Raw genomic sequence first — 19,872 nt, 5'->3', positions numbered from 1 at the left:
GTTGTCTCATGGCCGGTGGCGGCGGCACTGTGCTTCCTCCTCCTCCAAAGCCAATTGTTCTGTGTCCTTGAACTGGGGCAGCGCCTCCTCCTCCTCTGCTTGCGCTATCGCAGCCGCTTCTGCCGCTTCTCGCACCATTCTTCAGCTGCTTGTGCCGCTGCTTTCGGACGCCATTGCAGCGGAATCCTCCCTTTTTCTTTGGGTGCTTAGGGCTAAAAGCTCCTTGTGCTGATTTAAACTTGTCTGTTTTGTCATGCTTTAAAACCCTTACCCCAGTATATCTCCTTCAAAGACAAATATGATATAAAAGAAGCTGTTGACATCACCATTGACTTTCTTGTAGTCACAATTAAGCAGCGAGATTGGTCTAAATTGACTTGGTTCTAGGGTGTCTTTCATCTCCTTGGGGATTAGGGCAATGTTAGCTTGGGACCACGAGTCTGGACTCTTACCCTCCTCTAGTATTGCATTTACAGTCCTTGTTAGTGGGATAGCAATCTCAAACGTCAAGATTTTGTAGGATCTGCTTGTTCACCCATCTGGGCCGGAGGCTTTACCTGTTTTTCTTTTCTGAATGACATCTAGGACTTCTTGAAGAGCGATTTTTTATTGAGGGATTCACTTTGTTGTTCTGAAAATTTAGACAAATTGTGCTCGTCCAAATATTCTTCTTTCTCTTGAAAGTCTATGCGTTTCTTCTTGTATAGATTTGAATAAAATTTGTGTAGGGTTTGTTTAATTTGTTTTTGGGAGGTGTAAATGTTGTCACCTTCTTTAATCTTCATTACTATATCTCTCTCTTTTTCTTTCCTTAATTTATATGCTAATATTTTATGCAGTTTATTGGCTGATTAAAAACACCTATTTAGCAAAGTTTTTTTCCTGCCTTTCTTCCACAAAAATTATATGCAATTGTTTCTGAAGGCAAGCTAGCTCTTCTTTTATCATTTTTGAGTTGCTCCTCTTTATGTTTGATTTCATCCATCAATTTATTTATTAATTCTTTCCTCCTTCTTCTAACTTCTGATGCTTTCATTTAAAAAACCCTCTCATAAAGGCTTTACATATTATGTCCCATATTACATCAATGGCCACTCCTTTATCTAGATCACCTTTGAAGAAAAGGTTTATTTGTCCCTTTGCCTCTTTCAATATCTTTTCATTTTTCAGTAAGTTGGAATCTATCCTCCATTGAAATTCCTTTTTCCCTGATAGTAAAGTCATAGCGAGGGGCTTAGCATCAGACCAAATTTTGGCTAGAGAGTCTATCTTAGCATATGTCTAATCTTATTTTGTTGTCGTCGTTTCCCTTAATATTGTTGGTTGATTGTGACAACAAGAATATTGGTTGATCGTGACATCACCCAAAATATATTGGCTTCGCTGTATTTGCTGAAAAAAAGAAATGATGGGGGGAATGAATTTCATCTTCAAGTTGATATTTTAATGGCAAGTTATAAAACTTTATACACCCCCCCCACCTGTTATAATACAATCCCCCCTCACTCATCGAAAGGCTTTGAGGCACTCCATGCGCAAATGCTATGTTGTGGTCACCCCACGCATCCTTGAACACTGTGGGTTTTCACTTAGGAGACTGACTTTGGGAAGCCACATGCTCCCAGCCCAACACTCACAGGAGGACTTGGTCAGCAATGTCCACCTCCATAGGAACGCCCTGCTCCAACACTGGAGGGCTGCCTCTCTTTTCTCTGCTGCTGCATGGACCCCTCCTCAATGGCCACAGGGACGGCCATGCTCCTGGCACCCTGCTCCTCCACTCCTTGGCCCCTTTGCTAGCCATGTAAGATGGACTCTCTGCCTTTTTGCATCTTGTTCTTGTTTGTTTGCCTGTCTCCCGAACATTTTCCTGGATCCCTCTGGCATCCAGGTGCTGTGATGCCATCAGGAAATACCTGAGATTTTGGGTTTTGTCTTTTAGTATTTTGCTGAGAGCTTGCTTTCACAGTTAACTTTGTCAGCTGTCAAAAGAATGGTGACAGTTGGACTCCCAGCAGCTCCTGGAGGCCCTGGTGCGAGAAGAGCCCCCCTCCGGCCACAGAGGAGCCGGTCACTCCAGGACCAGGGGCTCCATTGGGATCATGCCAGGTCCACTGGATGATAATACTTTCAGAGATATCTAAGATGTACCTTTTAAAACACTGAGTTGTTCTTTGGCTATTTGTTATCATACAAGCCCTTACACTTCTGCAGGGCTTGGGGTTTGACGCACTACCATGGTCCTTCTCCATGGGGATCCCATCCTTGTTCCGTGAGGGACTGACGCAGGCCATGGTGCGAGAAGAGCCCCCCTCCGGCCATAGAGGAGCCGGTCACTCCAGGACCAGGGGCTCCATTGGGATCATGCCAGGTCCACTGGATGATACTTTCAGAGATATGTAAGATGTACCTTTTAAAACACCGAGTTGTTCTTTGGATATTTCTTCCTTGTTGGGGTCCCTGGAGTTTTTGGTTCGTAGTTGGTGGTCCTTGAAGGGTTTTTTTCTGAAAGTGGAAGTGGGGAATGGTCCTTATTTTACCAAAAAAAACCCCACCCTATTAATATTTAAATTGTAAGCCTGAGGGCAGGGAACCGTCTAAGGGGTGATATGACAGCCCTGTTTAAATACTTGAAGGGATGTCATATTGTGGAGGGAGCAAGCTTGATTTCTGCTGCTGTAGAGACTAGGACCCGGAGCAATGGATGCAAACTGCAGGAAAAGAGATTCCAGCTCAACATTAGGAGGAACTTCCTGACGGTAAGGGCTGTTTCACAGTGGGACACACTCCCTTGGAGTCTCCTTCCTTGGAAGTCTTTAAGCAGAAGTTGGATGGCCATCTGTCAGGGATGCTTTGATTTACCGCGTCCTGCTGCCCACCTTCACCGCCATCTTCCCGCGTCCAGCAATACTTGCCTCTCTGTGTTGCAGCAGGAGCTGCTCTTCTAGTTTCTCTGGGTCCCTGCAGCTCAGGCCCTGGTTTGTTCTTCTCCTTTTTGGGAGCTCTTCCTCTGTTTCATAGCAAGGCTATGGTCTTCTGCTGGTGGCTTTGCAGCCCTGGGATGAGCTATTTCTCCTTGTTCTGCTGCTGAAGGGACCTCTCCTGGGATTGCCTTTGGCCCTCTATAGACATGCTCTCTCTCCACGTTCCATGTTCCCCTCATGTGCTCTCAGGTGAGAACAAGGAGCCGGTCCATAGCACCAGCAATTGTTGCAGCTGCAGAGCGATGTATCCTCTTCCTCTGTTCCATAGCAAGGCTATGGTCTTCTGCCAGTGGCTTTGCAGCCCAAAGGGACCTTGTGCAATACAGACAGTCCCTCCTTCATAGAAAGGAGTTCAATAAGGCCTTCGTTTTGTCTTTATAGCTCCTCCTTTGGCCTCTCTGCCTTTTTGCATCTTGTTCTTGTTTGTTTGCCTGTTTTCATAATGTCATGACACTCAGTGGTGCCTTCTCAGTGGTTTTTGCTCCCGCATCCCTTCCCTTCTCTATTGCCCTCCTCTGCTTGGGAGGCGGCCAGACTCCTGTTGTCCAGGTACCTCACGGCTGGAGAGTCTGGACGCTGTATCTATAGAGGTGTTGGTCAGAGACCTCCAACTCCATAGCAATGCCCTCCTCCAGGGCTGGAGGCTGCCTCTCATTTCTCAACCAGAGATAGGTTCCTTTTCCATGCGTCAGGGGCTCCCTCTTTTTTTGGGTGTGGGGCTGATGGAGGCTCTCTGCAAGAAGAGGACCTTTGGCCACAGAGGAGCCGGTCACTCCAGGACCAGGGGCTCCATTTGGACCAGGGGTTGCAGATGTGGCCATCATCCTTCTCCATGGGGCAGGGTCTCCCTCCATTTTTGGGTGGGGGGGGGCGATGGAGGCCCTGCTGCAAGAAGAGGGCCTTTGGCCACCAATAATAATAATAATAATAATAACAATAATAATAGCTTTATTTTTATACCACCCTTCGAAACATCAGGGCGGTTAACAGCAATAAAATATTACAAATACAATACAGGATAATAAAAACAGTACAATTAAAACAATAAAAGAACTTGTGCCAGATCAGCTACTAACAGAGGGGGGAGAGGGCACTCAGGGAGAAAAATCGGGTAGGCCTGCTCGAAAAATACGTTTTCAGCCCCTTCTTAAATTGGGCCAGGGAGGTTGCTGAAGGGAGGAGCTGGTCACTCCAGGACCTGGGGCCCCATGAGGATAAGCCTCTGTTCCCCTGGAGCAGAGGGAGGCCAAATGGTCTTCTCCTCCTCACTTGCTGTGCAGCTCCCCTTTGAAGGACAGGAGTTTCCCCTTCAAGATGTCAAAAGCAGCTACCCCCGTGCCATAGCAGGCAAAACAGCGCGGGGCCTTCTTGCTGGTGACATCCAAGGCTTGGCGAGTGACCACCTTGCTGGACCCCAGGGTCAAATTGAGGCGGCATTGGAGGCTCCGGTATGTGTAGCAGAAATTCCAGAGGGTCAGGTTCCCTCACCGGTCGTCACGATTCTGTTCAATTGCTTGCAGTAGAGGCCACAGCGAATGGGCCTGGTGAATTGCACCCGTGAGAGTGGCTGGAACTGGGAATCCAGAACCTGGAGGCTGCCGTCATCCCAGCCCACAAAACCGTCTGCCTCTGAAGCATACAGCAGCCCCATCAAAGGGACAGGGGCCATGGAGTAGCTCTTGTAAGAGCCATCCTCCCTCAAAAAGTGCAGCATGTTCTCTGAGTCAAGGGCCACAAAGATCCTCTTGAGGGTATCATGGGTCACGTGGCACACGGGGCTGCGCAGGGCGATGCGGCTGATGTGCTGCAGGCTGTGGCTGAGGAAGGCCACTATCATCTCCTCGTTCTTCATCTAGAAAGTGGTTGGGGGAGAGAGGAAACACATTGTCAATATGTCACCGCCATTTCCCTCCTGCTTCCCCTGGAGGTCTTTGTGTGGCTGGAAAAGATGCGTGATTTTGTGGGGGAAAGGCCTCCCACGGGGGTCCTCGTCTCCACAGGCACCTCTCCTCTGCCATGCTGCAGTGCCAAACCGTGGGTGAGTAGGAGTCATGTGGCAAAAGGGCCATTGCATTCTTAAGTCTGCGCAAAGCAGATGCAGACGGAGGTTGCTCTGCTCACACAAACCTTTAAAAGCCTTTTTAAAGGCATCCAGTGTGGGGATCATGCGAAGCTCTTCTGGAAGTTTATTCCAGTGCATTGGTGCAGCTGATGAAAATGCTGTCTGGTGAGTTGCTGCTAGTCTCACCTTAGCGTGTACTAATAAATTCTTTCCTGATGTTCTGAGAGTGCGGGGTGGACTAAATGAGGAGAGGCGCTCCCTCACATATCTCGGGCCCAAGCCATGTAGGGCTTTATAGGTAATAACCAACACTTTGTATTGAGCCCAGAAGCTAATTGGCAGCCAGTGTAAAGATTTTAATACCAGTGTTATATGGTCTGACCTGGAAGTTCCAGCGACCAGTCTGGCTGCAGCATTTTGAACTAGCTGAAGCTTCCTAACCTGGTACAAAGGTAGCCCCATGTAGAGCACATTACAGAAGTCCAAATGAGAGGTTACCAGTGCGTGTACTACGGTTTCAAGATCCTTTGGGTCCAGGCAAGGGACACAGTTGGCGTATCAACTGAAGCTGGTACCAAGCACTCCTGGCAATAGCATCCACTTGCGATGATAACTTTAAGGATGAGTCCAGGAGTACTCCCAGACTGCAAACTCTGTCCTTTAGGGGAAGTGTGACCCCATCCAGGACTTGGTGACAAATTCCACTCTCTGGACTTGAGGTACCTATCACGAGTACCTCTGTTTTCTCCGGATTCAACTTGAGTTTGTTTTCCCTCATCCATCCCATTACTGACTCCAGGCAGGTATCCAAAGGAGAGACACCATCCTTAGTCACTGTACCAGTCGGAGACATGGAGAGATAGATCTGCATACTGATAACACCGCGCTCCATGTCTCCAGATGATCTGTCCCAGCGGCTTCATGTAAATATTAAAGAGCATGGGAGACAGAATGGTGCCTTGGGGAACGCCAGATGTCAACTCTCTTTTACGAGAGCAGCTGTCCCCCAGCCTCACCATCTGGAATCTTCTCGAGAGGTAGGACCGGAACCACTGAAGCACAGTGCCCCCAATACCCAATTAATAGAGAAAGGAGTAGATTAGATTCATTTTGTACTAAATATTACAATTAAGCAGCAGAATGGGTGAGATGACAGTGCTTTTGTTTCATTTCAGTCTTGCTCAGTGAAGGCACATCAATTGCCTTGCTTTTTTGCTTTGGGGTTGGTGACGTTCAGCTGTTTCATTGTCCTTAGAGAAGCAGGCTTTGATGTTCTGCTTTCTGGTTCTTGTTTCTCTTTCTTTGGACTTTTCTTTTTTATAATAGTTGGGGAATGACTAGTTTCCTGGGCATGATAACTCATTTGTTGCTGAAGATTGTCATTCCTGATTGAATCAGTATCAGATTCACTACATGTTTCAGTAAGTAACTTGCCCTGCAGAGAAATCTGGAGCTCATATTGAATGTTTTGTAATAACTTCTTCTGTTTTTTAATGGAGCGATGGACTTCATATTTTTTTCCTATTTGACTTTTCAAAGAATCCAGCAATGCAAAAATTTCACATATGCTGGTGTCAGCCTCCATTACACGGTCCTTTAATAACTCGATGTTTCCTAAAATTTGACTTTCACACTGTTAAAGTGTTAAAGAAAGGGCTCTTCTGCAGTCCTTTATGGCTGGAGCTTCCCTGGGTCAGAGGCCGTCTCCTCAGCCGTAGAGAAGAGTTGCTCTGAGTGCGAAGGAGGAGGAGGTCCACAGGGCTGAGGGAGGGAAGGCAATGGGAAAAGGTCAGTGCCAATGGCCATGGAGGGCAGAAGGTGACAATGCCTAGGAAACTCCTCTGAGTCCCAGCCATTCTAGGAATGAGTGGCAAGAGTGACTCTAGGGGGCTGAAGGGTCTCCTTTCCCAAAGGGGGAGGCAAGGACCGGTTCCCATGGGACTGTGGGCCCCCATGACCTCTGAGCAAATCTATGGGAGCCGCTGCCTCAAAGAGCATTGGAGGAGTCTCTGGCTGGATCAGTGTTGCCAATTTCGCGACTTTCACACGAAAACGGTGACTTTTCAGAGCTTTTCGTGTGATTTCCGTGCCCTCCTCTATTTCAGTGCATTTTCGGCGACTTTCAGCTCCAGCCTGAAAGCTGCCTGCAGCATGCAACCAACCCTTTGGATTGTAACAGTTTCAGCCAATCAGAAAGAGGGCTGAAGAAAAAACACACTCTCTCTCTCTCTCCAACGACTCCCTTTGAGAGCCAGAACTTGTTCAGAACGGAGCAAAGAGCAAACCAACCAACTCTGGAATCACACTAACAGTTTTTTCAGCCAATCAGAGAGAGAGGAGGACAGTGATTGATTGCCCCCCCCCTCAGGCATTCAGGCTCCGCTCCAGGCAAAGCGGCTGCTGGAGAGAGAGAGAGGCAGGCATTGGGCAAGCAACCAACCCAGGCACAAAGTGTTGCTGCCCAGGACAGAGGAGTGAGGGATTTGGCTGGCTTAATCCCAATTGCCTTGAATTTCCAAGTAAGCCATAAGTTTTAAGGCACACAATCACAAAGGCAATAGTTGATAATGGTATCATGGGTTGATGTTGGGACTACTGTGTGTGCCTGAGAGTGACATTTGAATTTCTGAATTCCTGAGCTTGGGCAGAGTGCCACAAGCCTACCTCTCAGGGTTGTTGTTGTACTGTGAGGAGGACCATTTGGGTCGATGGGAGGAAAATCTAGTAGGGAAAAAGTAGAAGAATGGAGGAGAAAAAGAGGTGGAAAGGTGCTTCTGAGCATGGGCAGAGCACCTGGGTAGAATAATCAGGGATGTGTTTATCTCCATCTTCCCTCCCTTCCATGGGCTGCCCTACTAGTTAGTTGTGTGATGTGAATGTGATGTCCCTGAGACTGTGTGTGTGTGTTAGTGATTAAATATGCCTCTGAGCATGGGCAGAGCACCTGGTAAGTTGGCATCCCTGCTCTGTCTTCCAAGAAGTTTGTTTTGTGGCTCTCTTTTTCGTTCTCTTTTCCATTGCCATCCATACTGCAGAAATAATCCAGTTTGGCACTGCTTCTAACTGCAAGGCTCCCTGCGATGATGGGATTCTGGGCACAACAAACCACCAAGCCCAGAATTTCATGCATGGAGCCCTGGCTGCCGGTAAAAGCAGTGTCTCATGTCACAACAAACTACAATTCCCAGGATTCCCTGGTTGAACAAGGGAATTGCCAGTCCACACCCTCCACACTGCAGAGATTTGCTCAATAATTTGCAAGCAAGGGCCCTTATCACTTCTTTAACCAGCTTCAAAATGGAGTTGAAGACCATCCTGTTCAGAGATGCATTCCCAAGCATTGTGTGATTCTCACTTGCTATGTTCTTCTTCTTTTTTTGCCTGTTTTATTGAACCATTTCCTGTATTGCTATGTATTTTATATGTATTATCCTATTATTTTTTAGATTGTAAGCCATAGGCAGGTTGACTCTTTATTTATTATTTGTACATACAGCGCTGTGCAAATCTACAGCATTATATAAAATTATAAATAATATAATAATACTTTCTGGTAAAGCTAGCTTGAATTATTGTTGCTTCTTGGCCATGGTGGTTATGGCAACTGGCCTGTGTGTGTACATTTGTGGTTATCTAAGACTTGTCTTATCACTAGTAGTTAGCCTAACCTAGCTGTTTTTTGTTTGTCTGTTTTTTGCTTGTTTCCAAATGGAAGAATGGACCGTTTTGTCATAAAAAAATCTAAACCTGAGGTAAGATTCTGAAATATCATCAGTTTCTTTAGACTTTGAACAAATAAGTAAACAAACAAGCATACTTAAATTGCTAAATTATTTAATACAGTAATAATTTTATTGAATAATAGCAAACTATAACCCAAACTAATAAAATGCCAGGATAATCTGTGCAGTTTACACTATTTGGGTTAATTTAAATGGATCTTATATCTCATAGATCAACATTCTTTCTTGACAGTCCTGTTGCAAGTTGTTGTTATATTAATATATATTAATATAGCCTACCAAAATTTAAACTTTTCATAATTGAATGAATATAGAAAAAAATTAGTTGTTGTTTTCCTTGTGGAGTTATACTAGACTGCATAATAATTCACTTCTTATGTAATTTTATATGATTTGGCTTATAGGCTATGCAAAACATCCGCCATTTTAACATTATGGGAATTTTCTGGGAATTGTGACTGAAAATTCAGTGTGATGTGAGGGGATTCAGCGGGTTTTGGACAAGCATTTCCGGGAATTATCTCCGAGGCTTGTTGGCAACACTGGGCTGGATGGCCATCTCTTCGGAGGACTTGGAGGACAGAATGGGGCTGACTGTTTGGCCCTTGGGGCTCCCTTCCAGCCCTAGGAGCCTATGAAGCCTACCTTACAAGGCTGTTCTGGGAGTTAATCACAAGACAATTACTACACAAGAATGGCCACCTTTTAGCAGCTTACAATAAAAATATGCATGCAATACAATAAAAACATGTTTCATGATCTCCAAAACCCTAACCCTCCCATCCAAAATAAAATACCATTAAATTACTGGATAGTTATTAAAACAGTTATTAAAAACAAGGATAGCAGTCAAAGCCCAATGTTTGTGAATAATAATAATAATAATAAGGCTTGTATTAAAACTATCCTCCCTATTTCTGATCCCTTTTTAAACCCATGTTCCCCTGAAGGAGCAGAGCTTTGTAATAAGAAAACTCTCTCAGAAAAGAGACACAAAAGACACACAAAGAGACACACTTCCTTCCTTTTGGCCCAAGGAGCCTGGCCTCCTTCTGACTCTGGAGCCTCAGGAGAGAAAGAGAGACCTCTGTCTAACTGAGGCCTCAGAGAAGGTTCCAGAACATTATTCCCCACAGTAAGAAGCAGCACAAAATGGCCACCAGAACACAAAATGGCTGCTTCTGCCTGAGCGCTTGGCAGTTGGCAGTTTGAGGCCTTCAGGGAAGAGAGAGAGACTGAAGGGAAGAGTGGAAGGAAGTCCTGCAGAAATAAGGGACTTTGACATGGCTTTAACCTCTCAATGCTATGGAATCCGGTTTTTTTTTTTTTCCTTTGTGACACTTAGCCTTCTCTGCCAGAGAGCTCTAGTGCTGCAACAAACTACAAATCCCAGGATTCCACTGGATGGAGCCAAGAAAGTTAAAGCGGTTTCAAACTGAATTATTTCTTAAGTGCAGATACAGCCTGAGTCAGTTGTAAAAGTGTAGAAACACCAAAGGCTGATTTTTACCCTTAAAAATTGTTTTACTTTTTAAAAGATAAGCAGTTTGTTTTTCTGTCTGATCCTTATTTTTGTTCTTGTTTGTTTGTTTGTTTGTTTGTTTGTTTCATTCTTGGAAATATGAGATGGTCTGGTCTGCCTCCTTCCTTCTTGCCTGCACATCTCTTAATAAGAAAAGGGAGGAGATTTTTAAAACCTCCCAAAGGAGCTCCTTTTGTCCTCCTCTTAGAGGCCAAAGCCCAATGTTTGTGAAGAATAACAAGGCTTCTATTAGAACCATCCTCCCCATTTCTGTATAAGAAACCCCTCTCACAAAAGACACACCAAGAAACACAATGAAGATTATCGCACTGGGTTCTGAGAACGTTCCGTATCATCACGTGATGAGAACGTTCCTGGAACAGATATTACCACATTAGCAAACTATAACGTGATCAGAACGTGATCAGAACGGCATTTTACCGCACTGCGATTCCTTTTTCTTGAAACCGTTCTCAGAACGGTTTGCTATAGCGCATGCGTGTTAGATATTGTGGGCGGTGTACCAATGACGTCGCCACTCGGTGGTTGTTTTGACCCGGAAGTCGTCCGGTGACTTCCTTGTGGGGTGTAAAGATGGCGTCGGAGAAAGCATTTTTTGATCTTGTGAGCATGGTAGAGAAAGAAGAAGAGCGAAGAAGGAGAAGAATGAGTCGCATTGCTAAATCACTTGTCCTCATTTCGCGCCGGAGGGCTGCTCTGAGTAAGATTGCAGTTATGGCTGCCAGCGGCAATCTAGATATATCCAGTTGTCTGGCATGGATGGCAACCTGGCCTCGCATCCCACGTTGGTGGCAGCAACCCCGGGAGCGGACCAACTGGTGGAGTGACGAAGTCCTCCAGAGATGGGATAACGACATGTGGGTTTGTAACTTCCGCATGTCTAAAGAAACCCTTTTTGATCTGGCCAGCATCTTGAGACCAGAGCTGGAGCGTGGGGAGTCTGTATTCCGGAGTCCCATCCCGGTGGAGAAGAGAGTGGCCCTGACTATTTGGTGGCTCTCAAGCCCTCTGATGTATAGGAAGGTGGCTTCCCGTTTTGAGGTTGGAGCATCCACAGCTGCAGAAATTGCCATCGAGGTGGTCCTTCCCATGGAGAAGCTGCTGCTGAGGAAAACTATCCAGCTTGGAAACTACCACACGGTGTGTATCAATATTACTTTTAAACCTAAGACTTCTGGATGCAAATGCATTAATGCATATCTAAAGATATATAGGTTTTGCTTATGTAATACCATTAAGATATGTTTACATCCTGCCTTTTCCTTGTGTGGGAAAAAAAGAAAGGCTTTCAATTACTTTTGCAATTATGGGGGTGGGTTAATGGTCCTGGGCTTGGGGCATGGATTTAGAAGGTGCATCTCTGCTGCTGGCCTCTCTCTTATCCAGCTGTGCTGGGGGGGTGGTGGTCCTAGGCTTGGAGCATGCACTTCGGAGGTGCATCTCTGCTGCTGGCCTCTCTCTTATCCAGCTGTGCTGGGGGGGGGTGGTCCTAGGCTTGGAGCATGCACTTCGGAGGTGCATCTCTGCTGCTGGCCTCTCTCTTATCCAGCTGTGCTGGGGGGGTGGTGGTCCTAGGCTTGGAGCATGCACTTCGGAGGTGCATCTCTGCTGCTGGCCTCTCTCTTATCCAGCTGTGCTGGGGGGGTGGTGGTCCTAGGCTTGGAGCATGCACTTCGGAGGTGCATCTCTGCTGCTGGCCTCTCTCTTATCCAGCTGTGCTGGGGGGGTGGTGGTCCTAGGCTTGGAGCATGCACTTCGGAGGTGCATCTCTGCTGCTGGCCTCTCTCTTATCCAGCTGTGCTGGGGGGGTGGTGGTCCTAGGCTTGGAGCATGCACTTCGGAGGTGCATCTCTGCTGCTGGCCTCTCTCTTATCCAGCTGTGCTGGGGGGTGGTGGTCCTAGGCTTGGAGCATGCACTTTGGAGGTGCATCTCTGCTGCTGGCCTCTCTCTTATCCAGCTGTGCTGGGGGGGTGGTGGTCCTAGGCTTGGAGCATGCACTTCGGAGGTGCATCTCTGCTGCTGGCCTCTCTCTTATCCAGCTGTGCTGCGGGGGTGGTCCTAGGCTTGGAGCATGCACTTCGGAGGTGCATCTCTGCTGCTGGCCTCTCTCTTATCCAGCTGTGCTGGGGGGGGTGGTCCTAGGCTTGGAGCATGCACTTCGGAGGTGCATCTCTGCTGCTGGCCTCTCTCTTATCCAGCTGTGCTGGGGTGGTGGTGGTCCTAGGCTTGGAGCATGCACTTTGGAGGTGCATCTCTGCTGCTGGCCTCTCTCTTATCCAGCTGTGCTGGGGGGGTGGTGGTCCTAGGCTTGGAGCATGCACTTCAGAGGTGCATCTCTGCTGCTGGCCTCTCTCTTATCCAGCTGTGCTGGGGGGGTGGTCCTAGGCTTGGAGCATGCACTTCGGAGGTGCATCTCTGCTGCTGGCCTCTCTCTTATCCAGCTGTGCTGCGGGGGTGGTCCTAGGCTTGGAGCATGCACTTCGGAGGTGCATCTCTGCTGCTGGCCTCTCTCTTATCCAGCTGTGCTGGGGGGGTGGTGGTCCTAGGCTTGGAGCATGCACTTCGGAGGTGCATCTCTGCTGCTGGCCTCTCTCTTATCCAGCTGTGCTGGGGGGGGGGTGGTCCTAGGCTTGGAGCATGCACTTCGGAGGTGCATCTCTGCTGCTGGCCTCTCTCTTATCCAGCTGTGCTGGGGGGGGGTGGTCCTAGGCTTGGAGCATGCACTTCGGAGGTGCATCTCTGCTGCTGGCCTCTCTCTTATCCAGCTGTGCTGCGGGGGTGGTCCTAGGCTTGGAGCATGCACTTCGGAGGTGCATCTCTGCTGCTGGCCTCTCTCTTATCCAGCTGTGCTGGGGGGGTGGTGGTCCTAGGCTTGGAGCATGCACTTCGTAGGTGCATCTCTGCTGCTGGCCTCTCTCTTATCCAGCTGTGCTGTTGTGGTTTGCAATTCTGAAAAAATGTATCTTGATATATTTGTAAGAGTTGATATGTGAACAAGTAACATCTGGATTCCCCTTCAGTGTGTTCTAGGTATATAAACCATAATAATTTCTATCGTCCTTTTTAAGCTTTTGTCTCTTTGATCCCAGTTTCATATACCAAAAAATAATAATGCATCATCTGATATGAAATATGTTAACCCACTTTTTTGATATCCCAAATTTATTATACCTTTGCCTTTTTTCAGATTATGGATGGATTTCAGAGACTCGGATTCCCACACTGCGTAGGAGCTATTGATGGCACTCATATTTCTGTTTGCCCACCGCTGGGACGCAGAGAGGAATACATCAACCGCAAGCAGGGATTTTCAATTGTTCTGCAAGCAACTACAGATCACAGTGGGAGGTTCATTGACATTGAAGTAGGGAATTGTGGGAGATCTCATGACAGCCACATATTTACAAATTCCGCTATCTGTCAAGTGATGGATGAAGGCTGTTTTGTGCACAGAAATCCCACCCTTCATGTCCACGATGTAGCCATTCCACCACTGATTATAGGGGATGGTGCCTACCCAATCAGGAAATGGCTCATGACACCATATCGTGGAGAATTAACACCTGACAAACTTGCTTACAACACCGCCCATTGCAAGGCAAGATGCGTGGTGGAGAGGTCTTTTTCGCGATTGAAATCTAGGTGGGGGTGTCTGTCTGGTAGACTAACTGTGAAAGAGGAAAATTTCATCTCTGTTGTCACAGCATGTGCCATACTGCACAATATTTGCGAGACGAGGGGAGAAGTGCTTGATCCCGATGTCGAGCCACCTGCGAAAATTGTCCTCCCCGCTTTAGCGAATAACATCAGAGGACACTCTACAAATCACAAAAAAGAGGGTCAAACTGTTAGATCTGCAGTAACTAGCATTATTTTGGGTCGTTAACACCAGAAACTGACATTATTTGATGTTTCATAACATCACCTCAGTTATGGCAACAGCATTGATCTGATCAAAACGTTTTTTCTTGGTTTACCTTTGTATCAATCTATTAATGTTGATATACATGTGTTTGACAACATGTCATGTACAACATGTGAATAACTTTACCAGACGGCAATGTTGAATCACGGTTGTTTACATTCTTTTTTCTTTTAACTTTTTTTTCCCAATCAGGTTCTGCTAGTGGTGTTTATATTATTGTGGGGTATAAATACCCGACTGTTATAGATTAGCTTCATGGTTTACCCAAATTTTGGAAATCTATTTTGAAGTGTTATACAATTGCTATATTGATGTTTCAAATATCCTTTTTTGGGAATATAGGAAAACAATGGTGTAAAAATGGCTTGTTTATATTACATTTATATTAATACATCATGTTTTCTACCATTGCAATGTTACACTGTGAAGACATTAAGGATAATACCAAACTTGAAAACCAAAAGGAAGGCTGTTCTAGAAACCATTGCTGAATAATGTTGCTATTGTTGTGGAAATGTTTAGGTATATTAAGGACGGTAGACCAATTTCTGAGAACACAGCTGTATTTTATCAACAATATAACTTAACATTTTAAAACACGATTAAATATCCTTTTCCTTTTGGAAAAAAACCGTCTGGTGGCTTGTTTTCCATTATGTCAACAAAGCATGCATTTATATACACTGTATATACATTAGGTGAGAACATATCCATATGCACATGGTGACATACAAAAGTTTTCCTTAACATGAAAATGAAATTTTACTGTGGTTCAAGGAGAAATGGTTTAAGTCCCTCTTTATCGGTCACAAAGGGCACGTAACAGGGTAAACATAGAATGCTGAAACATATCTGAGGTTTCAAAACAGAACCTTTTCCCTATATGTTTCCCTTATGGGGAAAATATTTTTTTTTTCTTGATTATCCTCCCAGTACGAGAACTGTATGGTTTATCTTGGTTTTGAACAGGTGCAACTGCGCCTTGCAAGGAAGATGTTCCTGCATTGTTCACACATTGCACGGTTCCAATGCAGCCTTCATTTTCTGGGGGATCAGTGACTGCAACAACATTCTGAACATCCCTGTTGATGTTCTCTACTGTGTTGTCACCATCTCTAATTTCACTACTAGGAGTGACAGGACAACCATCAGGAGCATAAGCAGGAGGAAGTTCATCAAAGAGTTCAGGGGAATTGTTCCCTTGACGTTTCCCACCAAAATAAGATGTGGATGGTTGCTCCTGGAAATCTGTAAAGACAGCTGGGCCTGGTGCTGAAGGAGGAATATCACACGGAGATGCCCTGAATGATGTGTGCATAGTTCCTTGGGCAACAGTATCATGTTGCCCCGTTGGAAGTGAACATTCATGATCTACTTTCCTCCGGTACAGTTCAGTCATGGTCTCCATGTACTGCAACATTCTCTGTCTGTCCTGTGCACTTCTCCTTACATCTTCCTCCATAATATTTACAAGTTCCATTTCTGTCCTCCTACAGTCTTTCATGCTGTCGTGTACAATTTCCATGAACCGTTCCTGTGTTCTCCGGGTAAGTTGGGCCTCTTGACTTGCACTCTGCATTATAGTGCGCGCAATATGTTCTCCTCTTCTGGCGCGACGATTCCTGTTCCTGTTTGAACGCAGTCTTGTTCCAGGAGACAGCAATACATTGGGTGGTTCGTCCTCTGGATCGTTAGGTACTGAAATTTAAAAATTAGTGAAAATAGATTAAGCCCACAGGAAGGAAATTTATTTCTTATGGTAGCATCATGTAAAGGGTTGTAGACAAAGAATTTTCTTAGAAAAGCAGATGCTACCTACCATTGCTTGTACCGCTTGTATCATCTGCACGTCTTTCCAAGTCACCCAATTGTTCTCCAGTCGCACCTTCAAAGTGGAGCATTAAACACCAACGTTATTTCTTTTGAACACATATACAGGTTCACAATATTTATGAAGAAAACAGAGATCCAGAAATTGACAGAAATTTATATATGACTACCTGCTATTTGCGTAGGTCCACTTTCCAAAATTGTGACAGGTATCGTAATGACTGTGTCATCGAGACAAGTGTCATCAGAATCTGAAAAATGCAAGGGGAAAAAAAGAGTAAAGCCTTTGTCTTTTTAACAAAATAATGTTGTCATGCACATAGCAGAAATCTTCAGGCATTACAGATGGGCTACTTGCCTTCATCACTGTCTTGTCTGGTAGTTGTTTCTTGGGTGCTTCCTTCACCTGTGTTAGCCATGGAGGTGGATGCGGTTTCTTGATTCACATTTGTGGTTTCACCCTCCCTTTCAAAATCAAGACTTCGGGATAACCTGTTAGGGGTGATGCTAACATCCCCATGAAAGATTTCCTCTAGTTCCCTATAAAAGGGACATGTAATAGGGTTGCTTCCACTTCTCTGATTGTGTTTCACAACCTTTCTGTACTCAAATCTCAATTTTTTTGATTTAGATCTGCATTCCTCGGCAGATCTGACATGGTTCCTCTTTGCCATTTCATCAGATACAACTTTAAATTTATCCAAATTTCTGTAATTCTTTTTTAATTTGGTCTGCAATTTTTGTTCTTTCCATATCTCCAATAAGGCCAAAACTTCATTGGCACTCCACACCCTCCCCCTTGCTTGTGCGGAGGCACTGCTTTCGGTCACTGCATGGCTATCCATGGCTTTCCTAATTACAGAAAGTATAAAATAATACTGTCTGCAATTTAATTATAGAGGTTGTGAAATAAACTTCTGCGTTAGCACTTAGCTGCTGATGCTGGCTCTCTGCACTCCCAAACTCCCGGCACTGCAGTAAAAGCACTAGAGGGCGCAAGTCTAGTTTTGGCGCCAAGAATCCCTGCACAGTGATGACGTTGCAAATCCCTCTTCCCGCTGGACTTTTCGGAGTGGCCGAAGTTATTGGGAAGCAGTGATGGCGCGTAGGAAGGGATCCAAATGGGTCAATAAGGAGATTGATCTGCTCCTGAGAAGTGTTAGGGGGAGCGGAAAATTAAAGACGCTCATGAGGTCCCGTTCTGTACCCATTCTTCCTGTGCATAGAGAGGTAGCAGAGCAATTAAAAATGCATGGCTACAACCGCACCGCCGAAGAGGTGTACAGGAAGTTCAAAATGACGCGTGAAAAATTTTTGGCCAGTCTAAATAGTTTTGGGCCATCACCCCCCAAAGAAAAACAACCACCCTTTTTCCCCCTAATGAAAGAGCTGTGGCTTATGGCGGGGAACCATGGCTCCCAGGAAAAAAATCCCTCGGGTAAGTTTGTAGCTTTACAAGTAAAGGCTCATTGTTGCATAGTATGCCATGGAATTCCTCCAGTGTTGTAGCCATAAGGAACAGTTGCTAAAGACAGTCACTATATCAATATCATATTAGGCTACTTCCCTTATCAGTTTCCAAAAGAAAAAAACACTACAATGGACTACCAGCCCTGAGGTCGCCATACTTTTCCAACATAGGAAGGGATAGATGGGTGTACATATGGAGGATAAAATTATTAGACAACAGCATTGCCACTCTGTTTTCTTACTTTTTTCTAACTGCAAAAAGATGGAGAAATTTTGATGTCCTACATTTTTAGTTGTATTATCAACCTGCAGTTTTCCTAGAGTATTCTTACTATGATCAATGCACAATTTCTGATCTAGTTATCTCTTTGATTTTTTTATATTGATCAACATGCAGATACTATAGATGAACCTTGCTGTAGTGGAATCCAGTCGGGACCATCGGCAAGAGACATCTTGCCAGAACCCCAAACTCTTGTACCCAGCTACATAACTGAACTTCAACAGTCAGGTGAATTTAAATAAATATGCATTGTCTTTTTCAAAAGAGAGTGGTGGTCATATAAGGATTAAGGTTTATATTAATAACATACATCTATATACCGGAGAACTGAATATCACGAAAACTTTACTTTCAAGACAGTAAATAAAAAGAAATATATGAACATATTGTGTTAAACAGAGAATACATTGCAATAAACTGTCTTATTAAAAGCTTTTTGTATATATCTTTTGTCTGTACAGTGCAATCTTCCTTGAAAACGCAGGAAAACATCAATCGGAAAATTGTGGGAGTACTACAGAAAATGAATGGCAGATTAAAGAAAATCGAAAATATAATTGAATTGCATCTGCAGAAAACATCCAACACTTAATTGTATTCACACATGTTTTTATTACTGCATTGTTATTGAATACAAGTTTAGAGTTTGGACACAGTACTGTACTCTTAACGTAAGATGGCTGTTATTTTGTTTTCAAATAACATGCATCGATCGATGTTAACGAAGTTATGATTGTCCTTTTTTTAAAAAGGGTATTTCTGTTTTTTTTATAAAACCTTTTTTTGACTGGCATCCAAAGTTGCATATGGTACATATATGTTGTTCCAAGGGAACCAGACTTTATTTTTAACAAGTGTGAATCCCCAATTTCTGGGTAATCATTTGTTTGTTATTACAGATTTAGAAGATTGTTTTGTTGTATTGCGTCGCAGTGTAATAAACGCAGTTTGTAATTAATAACTCACATCTGTTGCCATGCTTAACAGTAGTGTCCTTTACTTCTATATAAAAATAGCTGTTCAGACTGGCAGATTGATAATTTCTTGAATACCATGCCACCAAGTACAGGAAATACACACTGCCAAGAGCATCAAAGGTACATAGTTTCATAAAGATAGAGGTAACATAACAACCTTAATCCAGATATCAAATTCGCTTAGCTGTGAAAAGCTAGCATTCCAAACAGTCAAGGTAGATGCAGGTATGACGTATTACCAGTAGGCCCCTGTAAAGTTAGCCCACATCATACCGCTTCTGTTCGACAGCCTTTACATGTACTTTGTGACCAAGAAGTGTCTTCATTCAAACAATCCCAAATGCATGGTAGAGTGGCCATACATGTTGTTTTATACATGCAAGTAGAAATGTTCTACAAAATAAAAATCATCCCAATTAAAAGCAATGGAAATACATTGCTGTGTAAACTTTCAGCACTTTGCAAATAAAGCTTAACAGTAATAATAGTAATAATATTCAGGCAGAGAGTATTGATATACATGTTTGCTTCATGATCCATCAGCAATGGTAAGTTTTGAGTGGCAAATTGTGCAGTACTATAAACAAATTCTAATATTAGTTAAATTCTGAATATGAAATAATTTCTCAAATGCATAACAGATTACAGATGAAAAAGAACATAATTCCTGAAATCCAGAAATGATCCCTTTTTTAACATGCTGGAGGGAGAACAGTTCTTTGAAAATAATTTTACCAGCCAGCAATGAAAACCATGGTCAACATTACACATAAACCCACTTCCTCAGATGTAATTTTGGCTTAGTTAACACTCTTCTTTGGGCTGCTCATGCTTTTCAAAGAACAAGATCCATTTGCATATTAGCCAGCATGCTGCCAATCCCCGGCACACCCTCCATGGATGTCTATAGTGTGTGAAACTCTGCCTTGCATGCATTTCTACATGGCCCCCACCCTTTCTCCCAAAATGGAAGAGACCTTCAGGGGACACTGGGGAGGGAAGGGTTTTTCTTCTATTTCTTTTCTTTTACCAGAATGTGAGGCGGGGAAGTTCC

The 19,872-nt window shown here is 44.5% G+C and overlaps 2 long non-coding RNA genes across 2 annotated transcripts in view; one reads left to right on the top strand and one right to left on the bottom strand.

Moving 5' to 3' along the window:
• The window catches only part of LOC149290501 (uncharacterized), a 185,101-nt gene extending 166,583 nt beyond the window's left edge, over nucleotides 1–18,518 (top strand). Inside the window, exons 2-3 of the long non-coding RNA XR_016277229.1 lie at nucleotides 17,956–18,069; nucleotides 18,303–18,518. This is a non-coding gene — a long non-coding RNA (uncharacterized LOC149290501). The remainder of the gene's footprint in view (nucleotides 1–17,955; nucleotides 18,070–18,302) is intronic.
• On the bottom strand, nucleotides 15,840–16,471 carry LOC149290502 (uncharacterized). The gene is made up of 3 exons (XR_016277240.1): nucleotides 16,259–16,471; nucleotides 16,078–16,143; nucleotides 15,840–15,956 (listed from the first exon to the last, which is right to left on the bottom strand). It is a non-coding gene; the product is annotated as an uncharacterized LOC149290502 (long non-coding RNA).
• Nucleotides 18,519–19,872: the final 1,354 nt, after the last annotated feature.

This window comes from Sceloporus occidentalis, unplaced genomic scaffold, assembly GCF_023333645.1.
Source record: "Sceloporus occidentalis isolate IW3139 unplaced genomic scaffold, rSceOcc1.0.p SCAF_39, whole genome shotgun sequence".
In the NCBI taxonomy this organism is placed as follows: Eukaryota; Metazoa; Chordata; class Lepidosauria; order Squamata; family Phrynosomatidae; genus Sceloporus; species Sceloporus occidentalis.
The sequence above is the reverse complement of the archived record's forward strand: the minus strand, read 5'-3'. Positions and strand labels throughout refer to the sequence as shown.